Raw genomic sequence first — 14,344 nt, forward strand, 5'->3', positions numbered from 1 at the left:
AATAGCATCGTAATATGATGCTATTTTTTCCCGGGACGAATTTTTGACACGTTATTAAGCATCTGGAAAAAAATAAACATAAGCAACAGGAAAAAAATATATATGAATAGAATAATATCCAGATTTCCAATTTTAACACATTAAGTATTTTCATATTCAAATTCAATAGTAAAATTCACTAGAGCGTTCAGGGGTATCGAGTAAATATTTCTACTTGGATGACTGAATACAGATTCTTCATGACGTTTTTTTGTCATTGTTAAGTCATCCATTTAATGCGTTTCCTTTTTCCTTTTTGTATAAGATTGAAAAGTATCCATACTCGTTTTCCATATAATCCGTGAATCTCGCCACTGACAGACGCCACTGCTGCATACCATTGTGGATTATCATTTCGGATACATACTATAACCAAAGTACACCATTATAAAAGGGATAACCTGTGCATGTAAGTTGAATGTTATGAAAATTTATTTGGAATTATATAAGTTTTAGAAAATTTTTTTTTGATTGCAGTGTGGAATTTTCTCAGGTTTGATACAGAAACTAAAAAAAAAATGCTGCAGAAATCCAGAAATCGGCTGCTTTTTGCACTGGTTTTCAGTCTTGTTTTGGTCCATCCTGGATACGGTTTCCACTATTACAAACACCTGATGGACGGAATGATCCTGGCGTCTCTCTTGAGGCCGAGGGTACTGCCTATACCGATTCCACTCAACATGGGAGTCTTTGATGGGTTCGTATTTTTTTATATCTAAGTCTGAATTTTTTTGAATTCCAAACTCTCTCTAATATTTACTGCGTGTGTTCAGTTTGGAAATCGTGCCCATCGGGAAATTTTTTTTTATGTCTCTCTTAAACGGACCCCCGAAAAAAAAAATCATGTTGCTCTAAGCGCAATATTCACTGAGATAATGCTGAAAATTAATAGAGGGCATCTCACAATGCAAAAAAGTTTTAATAAACTGAACAGCAAAAGTGAGAATGTGTTTCGAATATTTTCTCGAATTTGTCCCTTAATATAAGTTATGTTGCTCTTTCTCTCATTCCCATGGTTTTGAACTCAAACATCTCGGCTAATATCGCACTTAAAAACATGTAACTTTTCCTTGTTGGGTCCAGAAGAGACAAGCTAACCACTTTCTAATTAGAAGTTGGAAGATGGGAGGGGGACCGTATAACAATTATACTTTGTATCTCGATGTATCCGTATAAACCCATGGGATAAAATAAATTACATATCTACAATGGGCATATTATTTGAATACTTTTTCGAATCGAAAATATGTTTCTATAACCAATGTTTGGGGAGGGGGGAAAAGACCCGGATAAGGAAATTCCGGTCTTACAAAACCTATCAAAAATTATTATTTGTCAAAAAGCAGAATTGCCCCATCTTAACGCATGCCTATCCCGCCTCCACGGGGCCCTCACACCTGGGGGGGGGGGAACCTACATAATTAGATCTGGTACCTTAATTTTCGAGCATAAGTAAGGTAAATACAATATGGAAGCTGCGGCTTTAACTAATGGTCCCCGGTGTGGGGGGGGGGGGGACAGAACACCACTCTGTCCTGGGTCCCATGGTGCTGAGAGGGCAATATATAGAGTTTACACAAGAGGGAAGTGCTAACTCAATTGTCCGGAGATAGACGACATTTATAAAAAAAAAAATTTCACTAAAAATTTACTTAGAAAATCAATTAATAAATAGAAAGAGATGAGGTGCTCCTAGATGTAAATGGAGAGCCTTGGATAAGATGGGTGCGTACCAGACCACTAAGAACAGGATCACGTCAAGCCGTAATCGATTACGACATTTTATTTTCTCTTGTGCGAAAAATCATTGCAGATGTCGCACAAATTGGTATTTGTCTGATGTAACTTGCCAAAAATATTTCTCTTCGAAAAAGTGGTGTAAATCTTAGATTAGTTTATCATACTTTTTAAGTAGTGTAGCAGTTTTTCTTTGGGAAATATCTTTTTGGTGCATACAGACAGACATGACCGTTGCGATCTTTCCCAAAGGGATGAGCGATCTCGGAGATTACATACTTTGGTACATACAGGGTGTATGAAAAACATTGTAACATGTCAGGCTGACGTTAGCTATAATGAAATGCTGTATAGAGATTAGTTTTCTGGTTGCAATAGTATTTTATTTATAAATAAAACTGTATCTTATACCATAGGAATTAATTCAAAAACTAAAATTTGTGACGTCACAGAGTAATTTTTTTTCTAAAATTGGAGATTCGTAGTGTTTTTTTAACTTTATTTTACTTGAGTGTTATTGATAGAAATAAAAAGCAGAACTGAAAAATCAGACACAATAATAGATGCTCATTCAGACTGTTAGGTTCACACTTACACTTCCGGCACAACTCACTAGGCAGTGAATTGCTCATGGCGATAGACCTGAGGTGTGCTATGTTTAAAAGAGTGTATACTTTCAGGTTATTATATTATGGTATATACGCGATATATGTATATTATATCGATATATATTATATCGTGTGTCAGGGCCGGAACTAGGGGGGAAGGTCGGGGGGGGGGGAAGAAGGCAACTGCCCCGGGTGACAGTTTTAGGTGGGAACGAAGAACACCGTTATATAATTACAGAATTTTAAAGTTGTGGGGACGGAAAAACAATGTTTGCCCCGGGCGGCAAAAATCCTAGTTACGGCCCTATTGTGTGGACATCGTGCTGGACTCTCGTCCTGAAGATTCAGGTTCGAACTTCGTCGACGGCACAGTGGTGGTCAGCTGAAGAGGGTTCTCTGTGGTTTACTATTTCGAGGCACGAAAAGTCTCTCCGCAGAAAGCGGGCAGACCTACTACATTATACTGACATAACATGAAAATGCGAAAGCATTTCCATCTTTACTTCAGAAAATAAAAGACATGGCAGCATGAACAAAAAACAAACGAAACTCGACAGCATATAAATTCGTTAGGGCCACACATACACTCAGAACACACATTCCGGCATTTGCCGATTCGTTAGAAATTCCGTAGAGCGATGTGCACGAAGTGATGTACGATTAAATAATAATAATAATAGTATATCTTGGGGGGATTAATAGAGACGGTTAGAAGTCGATTTGTTTTTTTTTTGGTGAGTGAAAGATTAATGTCTTGAAAAGTCATGTTTCATGTTTTGCTTTTGCTCCTTCTAAGTAATCGTCTATGTAAAAATAAGGTTATTTGAGAAATTTTAGTTTCTTGTCTAACCTGATCAAATACTGGTTATTAATAAGGTCAAAGAGGTGTCGTCATAATTTTCACTCCGATGACCCTATAATTAATAAAATTATATAATTTATAAATTAGATTATCCATATATAATACAAAAAAAGTTAAAACTTAAAATATTATTTTTCAGAATCTCAAAAAATTTATCATTCACAGAAATACATAGTTCTGCGTTCGAAAAAAATCTCGAAATCATCGAAAAAAAGAAAAAAAATCTTTGAAACCTGCGGTTTTCAGTGGCTAATTTTTTCAAAGTTATTTACTTCGTAACTTGAACACTCAATTACAGTAGAAAAAAATCATCGGAACTCACCGGGAAATACAACATGTTCCTTATCGAATGTAACGAATTGACAATAAAAATTGGTAATAATATACAGAGTATCTTATACGTCGCCTTATCTTACATTTTGAATAAACAAATTCACGTTAAATACAAACGTACATGTGTGGCATTTCACAATCCGTTATTATTCAGTTTAAATAACAGTTTGGAACTCAAAACATAGAAACTAATGTCGTCGCAAAGTCGAAGTTGATACTAGAGATGACAGATTTACTGCTACAAGAGAGTTTGAACTTGTCTCTGATTATTCTAATTATATCACACAGAGGAACAATGTATGGCCTCAAGTTGATTCTCCCATTATTTATACATTATTTATTTCTCCCATCTCTATATAAACATACACACACACACGCGTGCGCGCGTCGGAGAAACCAGAAAAAGTTGGCTAGACCACAAGTTTTTGACTGGTGTTGCGGTTCCACGGAGCTGTTCAAGAGTTTCCACGATTTTCAGTTAATGATGACGATTTTGAAAAGCCTCCCAACAGAGCGCAACAGCCCTACAACGATACAAATATTCGATGATTACGCTTCACTGACAATTTGAAATATAGATACGTACTCATACACACAAACACTTCCGACGCAACTCACTCGGTAGTAAATTGCCCATGGCGACGGGACCGGAGTTGAGCTCGATTTTTTTCAGAAAGTTAATTATATAATGTAATTCCAGACCGAATAATGTGATTTTTCAGGTTCAGGAAACAGTTTGATGGTCCGAACGTCGTCGTGATACAAGATGGTAATAAAGGCGGTGGCTGCTGCTTCTGAGAATTTGAATTGACGTCACCACCACCATCCAAGTCCAGTAATGATCTAGTCTTCGAAAAGGTGTGCATCAACGCTCAAAAATTCCCATTGACAGACATTCTTCATTCATTTCATCTACTGTTTCCATGTTCATTAAAAAACTCTTTTCTCTTCGGACTACGATTGTGTTTGTTTGCGTCGAAACTCTTCGGGATTTCTAAATTTCTAAGTGGCAACAGTTGGCAGAGTTGTTTAAACATTCAAGCAGATAAAAAAAAATCAAAACACACATACTGGTTAACGTAGTGGATGGTTTCCCATAAATTGGTAAATAGTTCAAAAATTCATAAAAATTGAACGGAGTCGCCAAGTCCAGTGGCTCGGGAGCCACTGTGCAGGTCTGGGTTCGAATCCCGATTTGGTCATGGATGTGTACTAACACTAATAAATTCCCTGAACGGATCGTAATGATCTCTTTTCTTTAAAAAAAAAGGTATTTGAATGAGGTTTAAGAAAAAGTCATTCTCACGAAGGGTAATTTTTTTTTGTGGTACATGAAGAGAGAAAATTAAGTTCAAATTTTTGTAAATAGAGGGCGCTGCACGAAAGTGAGTCACTGGAAAATGCAAATCAGAACCATAAAATACAGGGTGTACGATTAACAGCTCATATCTGCATTTTTCTGTTACTGGTGCCCACATAGAGTTTTCATTGTGATGTTGAATATTCGTGCATCCACCAAGCACTTGTGGACTTGTTTGACATTTGCTACGAATCGCCGGCTGAAGCTTTACAAAAGTTTGGGACACAGAACAGATTGAAATAAGGTTCAGATAGAATCACTACTGATTTGTTTGCGCGCGGCGGCGCTCTCTGTGGACAAAAAATTGAACGATTCCTCCCCTGCAACAAAAGAATTCCCCCTTCGTGAGTATAACTATTTCACAAACCACATTTAATGAAAACTGTTCCTTTAATTTTTATGAACTTTAAAACTACTTACACATTCATGGGACACCCTGTATGCGTTCACGAGCAGAAATTAATACGAAGCTTTAATTATAAAAAAAAAAACACAAGCCTCAATTAAACGATTAAAAGCTCATTTCTGAATTTTCCTGTTTCTTTCGTTCACGTAAGGTCTTGATCATGATGCTGGCATTGGTGCTTAAAGCAATGTTGGTGAAATTGTTTTATCGCAGTCACGAACCGCCGGCTGAAGCTTTACGAGCGTTTCGGACAAATATCAGCTCCCCGCAAGATATTATTGCTAAAATAATATACGGCTTTTAAGAAGACGAGATATCTCGTCAATGCCGGTGAGAGAGTTCAAAATTTTCTTTTTCGATCCCAAAAAAATTATATACAGAGTGTATAAATGATTGAAGTTCGCCTGTTCTGAACTATCTACAGCCGTTGTTATTCACCAGAAAGCTACGAAACTTTGGGAATCTGGAGAAATGGGGGGGGGGGAAAGAAATTGAGCGCAAAATACAGTAAAACCTCTCTTTTGCGGACACCAACGGGACCGAAAAATTCGTCTGGAACAGAGGGGGTAACCGTTAATCAGTGGTTTGATATGCATACTATTGTTATACAATGGGAAATTATTATTTGGCCGTAAAAGAGGGGTGACCGTTAAGAGGAGTTTACAGTAATAAAGTTCGTGCATTTCCCCATTAGAGCGGGGGTATTTTTTACGCAAATTGCAGTGCACGAGAACGTGTTCTGCTGGTGAAACACTTTTACAAAAATACGGTGGTTACGTACCAAAAGCTACGCGAAGATCCATCATGGTCTTCAAAGGGTAGTTGATGGTGTAGGCAGCTCAGAAGAGATGAATACACTGTATGATTTACCATTTCGATTCCGGTTAGAATCCCGACACGCGGAGATTTAAATTTTGTATATAGAATTTAAATCTTTACTAACAGATGGCGCCACAGTCATTCTAGTTCACGACTTCTTTCTATTAGGCCATTTGAAAGTCTGTTTACGGCAAGAGTCCTCGAATGCTGTATCAGCTTGAATGGTTCATCTGTGAGGCATACGCATCCATTGCGGTAAAGTGAAAAGTGTCTTTTTAAACTTCACTCTTGTCATGCCTCTTTGTACTTTACTGCACACCAATTCCGGTCTTATCGCGCCATACAACAATTCACTACCGATAGAGTTGGGTCCGAAATGAAAGCGTCACCTGTCTGTGTTCGCTTTGGGTTTTTGGGTTCATACAGAATATGAATTATACTACAAGATACTACCTATTTTTCCCCCGACTTAACGGAAACCTTGATGGTGGTAGACGACCACCTTACCACGGCGCCACTCGGGCTATCATATCATTGCAAGTTGCAGATTTCGAATCCATCGCAACATGATTTGACTAGTGATTGCAGATGATAATACACCACACTGTTTAATAGGCTATGGTGCCATCTATTAGCCAAAGTTGTAGTTAATTTTACAAACCGGCGTATTTAAAATTCCAGGCTAGCTCATTGACGAACTACTTGCGAACCTCCTATCACTGTTTCTAAGTTAAGGCGGATTTTCCTAGGAAAAGGTTTTCTACGGTGCGTGCAGCGTGAAATCGCTGATTGGCTAAAAACCTGAAATTCACGTTTTTTAACCAATCAGCGTTTTCACGCTGCACACGGTGTAGATAACCTGCTCCTAGGAAAACCCGGCTTTACGCCATTTCGAAGTCAGGGGAATCTTTTCTGAAGCACTCTGAAGTGATTTTTGAATATGAATAAAAATATCCCAGAATTTGTTTTTATAAATCTTTTTTAAAATTGCTGACTAGAAATGCAAATACTGATTGGAGCTCAAAATGTGCACGTCTACACTGACGGGGGGGGGGGGGCAGTCTAATTTTGTAGCCACTGGGGTGGTCGAGTATCGAACCCCACCGCCGCAGTGGTGGTTGGCTGAAGTTGGTTTTCTGTGGCTCACAACTTCGAAGCGCCTCACTCGTAGTTCGAAAACTTGATGGCGGATGGCAGCACTATAACAAGCATTACACGGAAACAAACCATGTTAGGTTCACAACACGGACACGCGCATTCCAACATATACCAATTCATTAGAAGTTGCGCAGAGGAATGCGGACGAGGGGCATATGTGGTTTAGTAGTGGCAGTAGGCTAATTTTGCAGAGCAAACGACCGACATAAGGCTGACTCAATTTTAAGTGACTTACTTGCTAATTAAAAAAAAATTCTCCACAAAAAAATAAATTCTCTCCAATTAGATACCCACTCAAAAAATATAAAATTTCTGAAAAAAAAAAATTCCGGAAATGATAGAAATTCAGATTTAGTGAATGAAGAAATCTCAGAATTGGTGAAAATTCAGAATTAGTGAAAGAAATAATTACAGAATCGATGAAAGAATTAATTCCAAAATCAGTGAAAGAATTAATTCCAAAATCAGTAAAAGAATTAATTCCAAAATCAGTGAAAGAATTAATTCCAAAATCAGTGAAAGAATTAATTCCAGAACCGATGGAATCGATGAAAGAAATGATTCCAGAACCGATGGAATCGATAAAAGAAATGATTCCAGAACCGATGGAATCGATGAAAGAAATAATTCCAGAGTAGGTGGAATCGATGAAAGAAATAATTTCAGAATTGATGGAATCGATGAAAGAAATAATTTCAGAATTGATGGAATCGATGAAAGAAATAATTTCAGAATTGATGGAATCGATGAAAGAAATAATTTCAGAATTGATGGAATCGATGAAAGAAATAATTTCAGAATTGATGGAATCGATGAAAGAAATAATTTCAGAATTGATGGAATCGATGAAAGAAATAATTCCAGAATCGAAGAAAGAAATAATTCCAGAATTGATGGAATCGGTGAAAGAAATAATTTCAGAATTGATGGAATCGATGAAAGAAATAATTTCAGAATTGATGGAATCGATGAAAGAAATAATTTCAGAATTGATGGAATCGATGAAAGAAATAATTCCAGAATCGAAGAAAGAAATAATTCCAAAATCGATGGAAGAAATAATTCCAAAACCGATGAAAGTGGATAATTCCAGAATTTGTGAAAGAAATAAATTCCGGAATCGGTGGAAGAAATAATTCCGGAATCGATGAAAGAAATAATTCCAGAACCGATGGAATCGATGAAAGAAATAATTCCCGAGTAGGTGGAATCGATGAAAGAAATAATTTCAGAATTGATGGAATCGGTGAAAGAAATAATTTCAGAATTGATGGAATCGATGAAAGAAATAATTTCAGAATCGATGGAAGAAATAATTTCAGAATCGATGAAAGAAATAATTTCAGAATCGATGAAAGAAGTAATTTCAGAATCGATGAAAGAAATAATTTCAGAATTGATGGAATCGATGAAAGAAATAATTTCAGAATTGATGGAATCGATGAAAGAAATAATTTCAGAATTGATGGAATCGATGAAAGAAATAATTTCAGAATCGATGAAAGAAATAATTTCAGAATCGATGAAAGAAATAATTTCAGAGTAGGTGGAATCGACGAAAGAAATAATTTCGGAATCGATGAAAGAATATTTCTAGAATTGATGAAAAAAAGAATAATTTCAGAATTGATAAAAATTCCAGAATCAAATCAGTAGAAGCTCGAACACCTTGTTTATTAAAAAAATTTGTATTTTGGGATTTCTGTATATTTTTCTCACTTCTACTACTGCAAGTGCGCCCCCGCCCCAAATCATGTTGTCCGGTGCCACCGCACCTGTCACACGCCTTAAAGGGCAGCTCTGTTCATAATACACACATTACGGGAGACAAACGTCAATCTTCCTACGTCTGCGAGAAAACTAGCTCCTGTGCTGTAACTATAAATTCTACCCATTTATATACAATCTTTATTCTTACTATTTTCAAGCGTAATTTTTTTTTTACATGGAATACATAGTGTATAACGCTAATTAGTATAATTAATTAATTCTTGTCAGCCTAGAGTGTCGTAATAACGCTTCCTCATCGGTCGAGAGATATCACGCAGACACGTGTAGAATCGGCCATTTGTCAGATACGTACCTTAATTAGCAACAGCTTCGTTATATTATTTCAATTTTTTCCCCAGTTCCTTTTTATAGGTATCGTAACAAGTCGGGCCAATTTGTGTGAAACAACAACAACAACACGTACGAAACAAAACTTCCTCATGAATATTATCTTCCTATTATTATCATCATTCTTGCAAAGCACCCTTAAGGGGGGGGGGACAAAAATGATAATCGCGGTAGTTATTTCTGCGTTATGGTAAGCACTTCCAGCAATTATCATCTCATTGCCAAGATAAAAGGGTAGAAGAAAAATACCCAAAAATAGTATCTTCGAATTATTATTATTATTTTTTTTTTTTTGAAGTATTTTATATTCTGCTTAAAAATGACCTCGATTTACAGTTTTTGTGGTTTTTAGACACGCAATATTTATTGGTCAGTTTGTTGAAGAGGGTCTATTAGGTTCATAAATGCCGACATTTTAGACAACATTGGTGTTTGATTCTAGCCTTTCGACACTTATAATGCTCACTTATTTTCTTTTTTTCCTTGTTTGAAAATTGTTTTTATGGCCATTTTAGAAATAAAGATAAAAAAAAAGTATTTATGTGTAGAAAAGAAATACTGTGTTATGGTATTTACTTCAACAAGAATACAACTCCGAACAAGGTATAACAAACCATTTTCGTGGGTGGTATTTTTAGTACGTGGCGATGGTTTTTAATGGGTGTGAAATTTCAAGTATTGGCGATTTTTATTTTCCTGCGGGAATTTTGGAATCAATTTGTGAGTAATTTCCCCTTAAAGTACCTGAGATTTCTAGAAATTTGTGAAATAAAATTTTATCTTTTGTTTTCATACGCGGGATTCTTTTTTTTCAGAAACAATAATTTCTTTTTAAATTTCATTTTCGTACTTCTTTCGTACGTCATTTTGGAATCGATTTGTAATAAATTTCCTCTTGAAGTTCTCAAGATTTTTACCTATTTCTGAAATAAAAGTTTATCCATTCTTTAATGTATGGGAATTTTTTTTCCAGAAACATAATAATTTTTAAATCATTTTAAAAACATAATCAATCATAACACGCTGTTATTTTCATTAATTTCATCATAAAAGTCTTTCTATCAATACCATGAAAATAATTCCGAACACACTTCAAGTTTTGAATAATAAATACTTTTAGAAAGAAACATAGCGTATGGTTCTTAGGAACCGATAAAAAATAGAAAAATTTTCTTGAATTGAAGTTTTTATATAAGAATATATATAATTTTTCAATAAAAACGTATATAAGAGCTGAGGGACGGTTCAAGTATTACGTCAGCAAATTTTTAGCCATTTTTGACCCCCCCTCCCCCCTTGTCAGCAAAATTTCGTCAGCACTGCTCCCTACCTCCTAACGCATATTGATGGGATCAGAAACGTACGCGGGACGGGAGGAGCAGGGGGGGGGGGCTCCCCCCCAGAAGAAAAAAAAAAATTTTTAATGCAAAAAATTAAAATTTCGAAAGAAAATACCTTTATATATTATGAGAATCACAATTTCGGTTAATTTCAATGCTACTTGAAGGGTAAGAACTCAAAATTTCTCTAAGAAATTCATTACGATCCACCCTTTGAGCTATATATGGTAAACCCTTGACCCACAGACCAAATGTGGCCCTGAAGGTTATCTGATGCGGGCTGCCCTCTAACACCTAATTTTGTAAAAAATAAACAAAGCGGCAAATTTACAAATCGCTTAAATGACCCGTGTAGCACTATTCCAGAGCATTTAAGTGGCCCGTGGCACATTTTCAGATCACTGAAGTAAGCCTGAAAGTTCAATTTCACATTCAAAGATTACTTAAGTAACCAGCGACACAGTTCCAAAACACTTAAACGATCCACGGAACATTTAGCGATCCCTTGAGTGACATGTAGCACAGTTTTAGAGCACTTAAGTGGCCTCCACACACACAGTGCGGTTCTACATCACTCAAATTACCCGCGGAACATTCCCAGATTCATGGTATGAGTGATTCGTGGTATAATTACGGATTACTTGAGTGATACGTGGCACATTTTCAGCGTACTTAAGCGGCTCGGACACATTTCCAGAGCACTTGAAGGATCCGTGAAACATTTAGAGATCACTGAAAGTGGCTCTTTAGGGGACTTATCAATAGGAAGAATGTTAGTTCAGGTGCCCAATAACTATCGAAAGGTTTTTTTCCCGTTTTTGGCGCACCGAATAAGATGCCATTAAGAATATTTCATATTTTCATAAAGGGTGGTTGATGACGTAAGCATCATCCAAACCCCCCCCCCCCTTATCACCAAAAGTCAGCAAATCGGAAACCCTTCTCCCACCATCGATGCTGGCGTAATACTTGAATGACCTCTAAGAAACAAAAGGCAGTAAAAAAAAATAAAGAAATCAACAATAAAATGAAATGAATAAAGGAATAAAAATGAAATGAATAAAGGAATAAAAATGAAATGAATAAAGGAATAAAAATGAAATAAATGAATAAAGGAATAAAAATGAAATAAATGAATAAAGGAATAAAAATGAACTAAATGAATAAAGGAATAAAAATGAACTAAATGAATAAAGGAATAAAAATGAACTAAATGAATAAAGGAATAAAAATGAACTAAATGAATAAAGGAATAAAAATGAACTAAATGAAGGAATAAAAATGAACTAAATAAATATGAACCGATAAAACTATATATAGGTATTTTCTTCAATTTTAGTTTTTACACTAGAAATCTCATTTTTGTCTAAAATCTTATGTATGAACTAAAAAAAAACCATTGAATGGCAAAATAAAAGTAATAAATACATAAAAAACAAATATATTGATGAAAATAAAATTATTATATAAATAGATAGATAAAAACAAAATAAATTTATAAATATCCAGGTCAGTGTAAGTCAGATGAAGGAATCCAGATTAGTTAGAAAATTTTCTTATTGGAAATTGTTATCAATTGGAAATGAAATTTCAAGTTAGATGCATCGTATTTAATTTTATATACAAGGAGTGCAGTTTATAAATATCTGAATGTGTATTACATATTCATATTTGATATGAAATTTCGAAATATTAGCACGAAACGACACAAATTAGATCAATAAAATTACTGAAGTTAATTGTAAGAAAATCTGTTTTTTTTTAATTGGAAATTCTGTTATAGTATCGTGTTTATGGAAAATGATGTTTGAAATTCATTGTTTTTTCGCATGAGATGTTCACACAAATTCATTTTTACTTTTCTGTTGAGGAACGAAATTCATTGTTGTTTTCGGATGGTGATGGAAATTTATCGCGATGATGTTCGAAATTCATCTTTGGTTTCCGGGAGAATGTTCAAATTCACTGTCATTTTCCAGCCGATGTTCAAATTCATTGCCGTTATTTGAATGTTGTTCAAAAAATCATTTAGTTTTCCTTCTTTATAATGTGCAAATTCATTGCTGTTATTTTCGGATGATGTTGGAAAATCACTTTGTTTTCCGAACGATCAAATTAATTTTTGTTTTTCGGATGGCGTTTGAAATTTGTTGTTCCCTTTCGGATGATATCCGAAATTCATTGTTGTGAGATGTGTAATATACATTTTTATTATATTATACGGAATGTATTTGGAAATCCCCCGTTGTTTTATGAATGATGCTCGGAATCCGTTGTTTTTTAATGGATGATTTTTCAAAATCATTCCATTGTTGTGTTTATGTATGATGTTTGGAAATCTAATTGATGTGTTTAATGGGGTTATAGAGAGCACCGTGATCTTGAAAATGGCACCCAGAAAAAGAATCGTCATGAAAAATCAGATATGAAAGTTCACGCTCGTCGCTAATATAATGCCGTGTTTCAGAACGATTTTCAAATACCAATTACAATAATTGTGATAATTACACATGTCACCGTTACTATCACAGTATATATATTTTTCAGCAAAATCATGCTAATGAAAAAATTATCCAAATTTACTTGAAAAAAAATTTAATATGAAATTATTTCCTCATCTTCTCTTGATTCAAGTGAAAACTCTACAGTTGCTGGTTTTACTGGTTTCACTGGTTTACGAGAGAAAAATACGTGATGAAACAATAAAAATTTATGCGCACAAAAAATGTAAACTTTTATACGATTACATAATACATTGTGTATTTATAGCAATACTGTAATACAATATATTTATTTTTGATATTAAAAGATACATTCACGCACAATACGGAAGCGTGTAGGTATATGTTGAATGAAAGCGTTTAACGTATTCATATAAGACTATCGATTCCATTCAAAAAATAACTCGACGACGAAATCATTAATGCATGAGTAAAAAAAATGAATATCTATCATCGTCATCACTCAGACACAGAAGCCTGATGAGGAAGAGACACACACACACGCACGCACTCTTCGTAACTAGATATTTCGAGCACGTGTCGTCGAGTATCCATTGCCCAGTAAGCACCTAGTTTGTACACGAAATTAGCTCTCAATCTTGCTCTATTATGACCCCCGAGCTATGATATTAAAATCGCTTTCTCTGTTTTTCCCCCTCAAGACATAACAAAACAAATGTATTTATTATTTGTTAGACAGAGAGAGAGAGAGAGAGGAAAAAGAGGATGTGGAAGCCCAGGGAAGAGATGGCTAATTCGAGCTACCGAAAACACCATTGGGCATGAAAATAGAAACTTATCCTCGACATCACGCAAGATAGATTAAAACGGGGTTTCGGTCTCAAAAAAGAGAAGGAAAGATAACAAAAAATTGACTCTCTCTTTCACTTACTTATATAGCAATGACCCCGCGGGGTCTAAATATGAGCTGTTCATAGAGATAGGGAAAAGGTCTTTTTCCATCTCGGAATCGCACATGAGCAAATCTCACCTCTTAAACATAGTACGAGACGGAAAAAAAAAGGGGGGGGGGAAAGATAAAAATTGCCCTGAAACAGTGTAA

General features: G+C 35.3%; 1 long non-coding RNA gene across 1 annotated transcript; it reads left to right on the forward strand.

Annotated features, from left to right (window-relative positions):
* Positions 1-352: 352 nt before the first annotated feature.
* LOC149084391 (uncharacterized) lies at positions 353-4,531 on the forward strand. The gene is made up of 3 exons (XR_016193034.1): positions 353-448; positions 533-736; positions 4,302-4,531. It is a non-coding gene; the product is annotated as an uncharacterized LOC149084391 (long non-coding RNA).
* The last annotated feature ends 9,813 nt before the right edge of the window (positions 4,532-14,344 follow it).

This window comes from Pholcus phalangioides, unplaced genomic scaffold, assembly GCF_987345545.1.
Source record: "Pholcus phalangioides strain wild (caught in Gottingen) unplaced genomic scaffold, Ppha-v1.0 ptg000008l_1, whole genome shotgun sequence".
NCBI lineage: Eukaryota > Metazoa > Arthropoda > Arachnida > Araneae > Pholcidae > Pholcus > Pholcus phalangioides.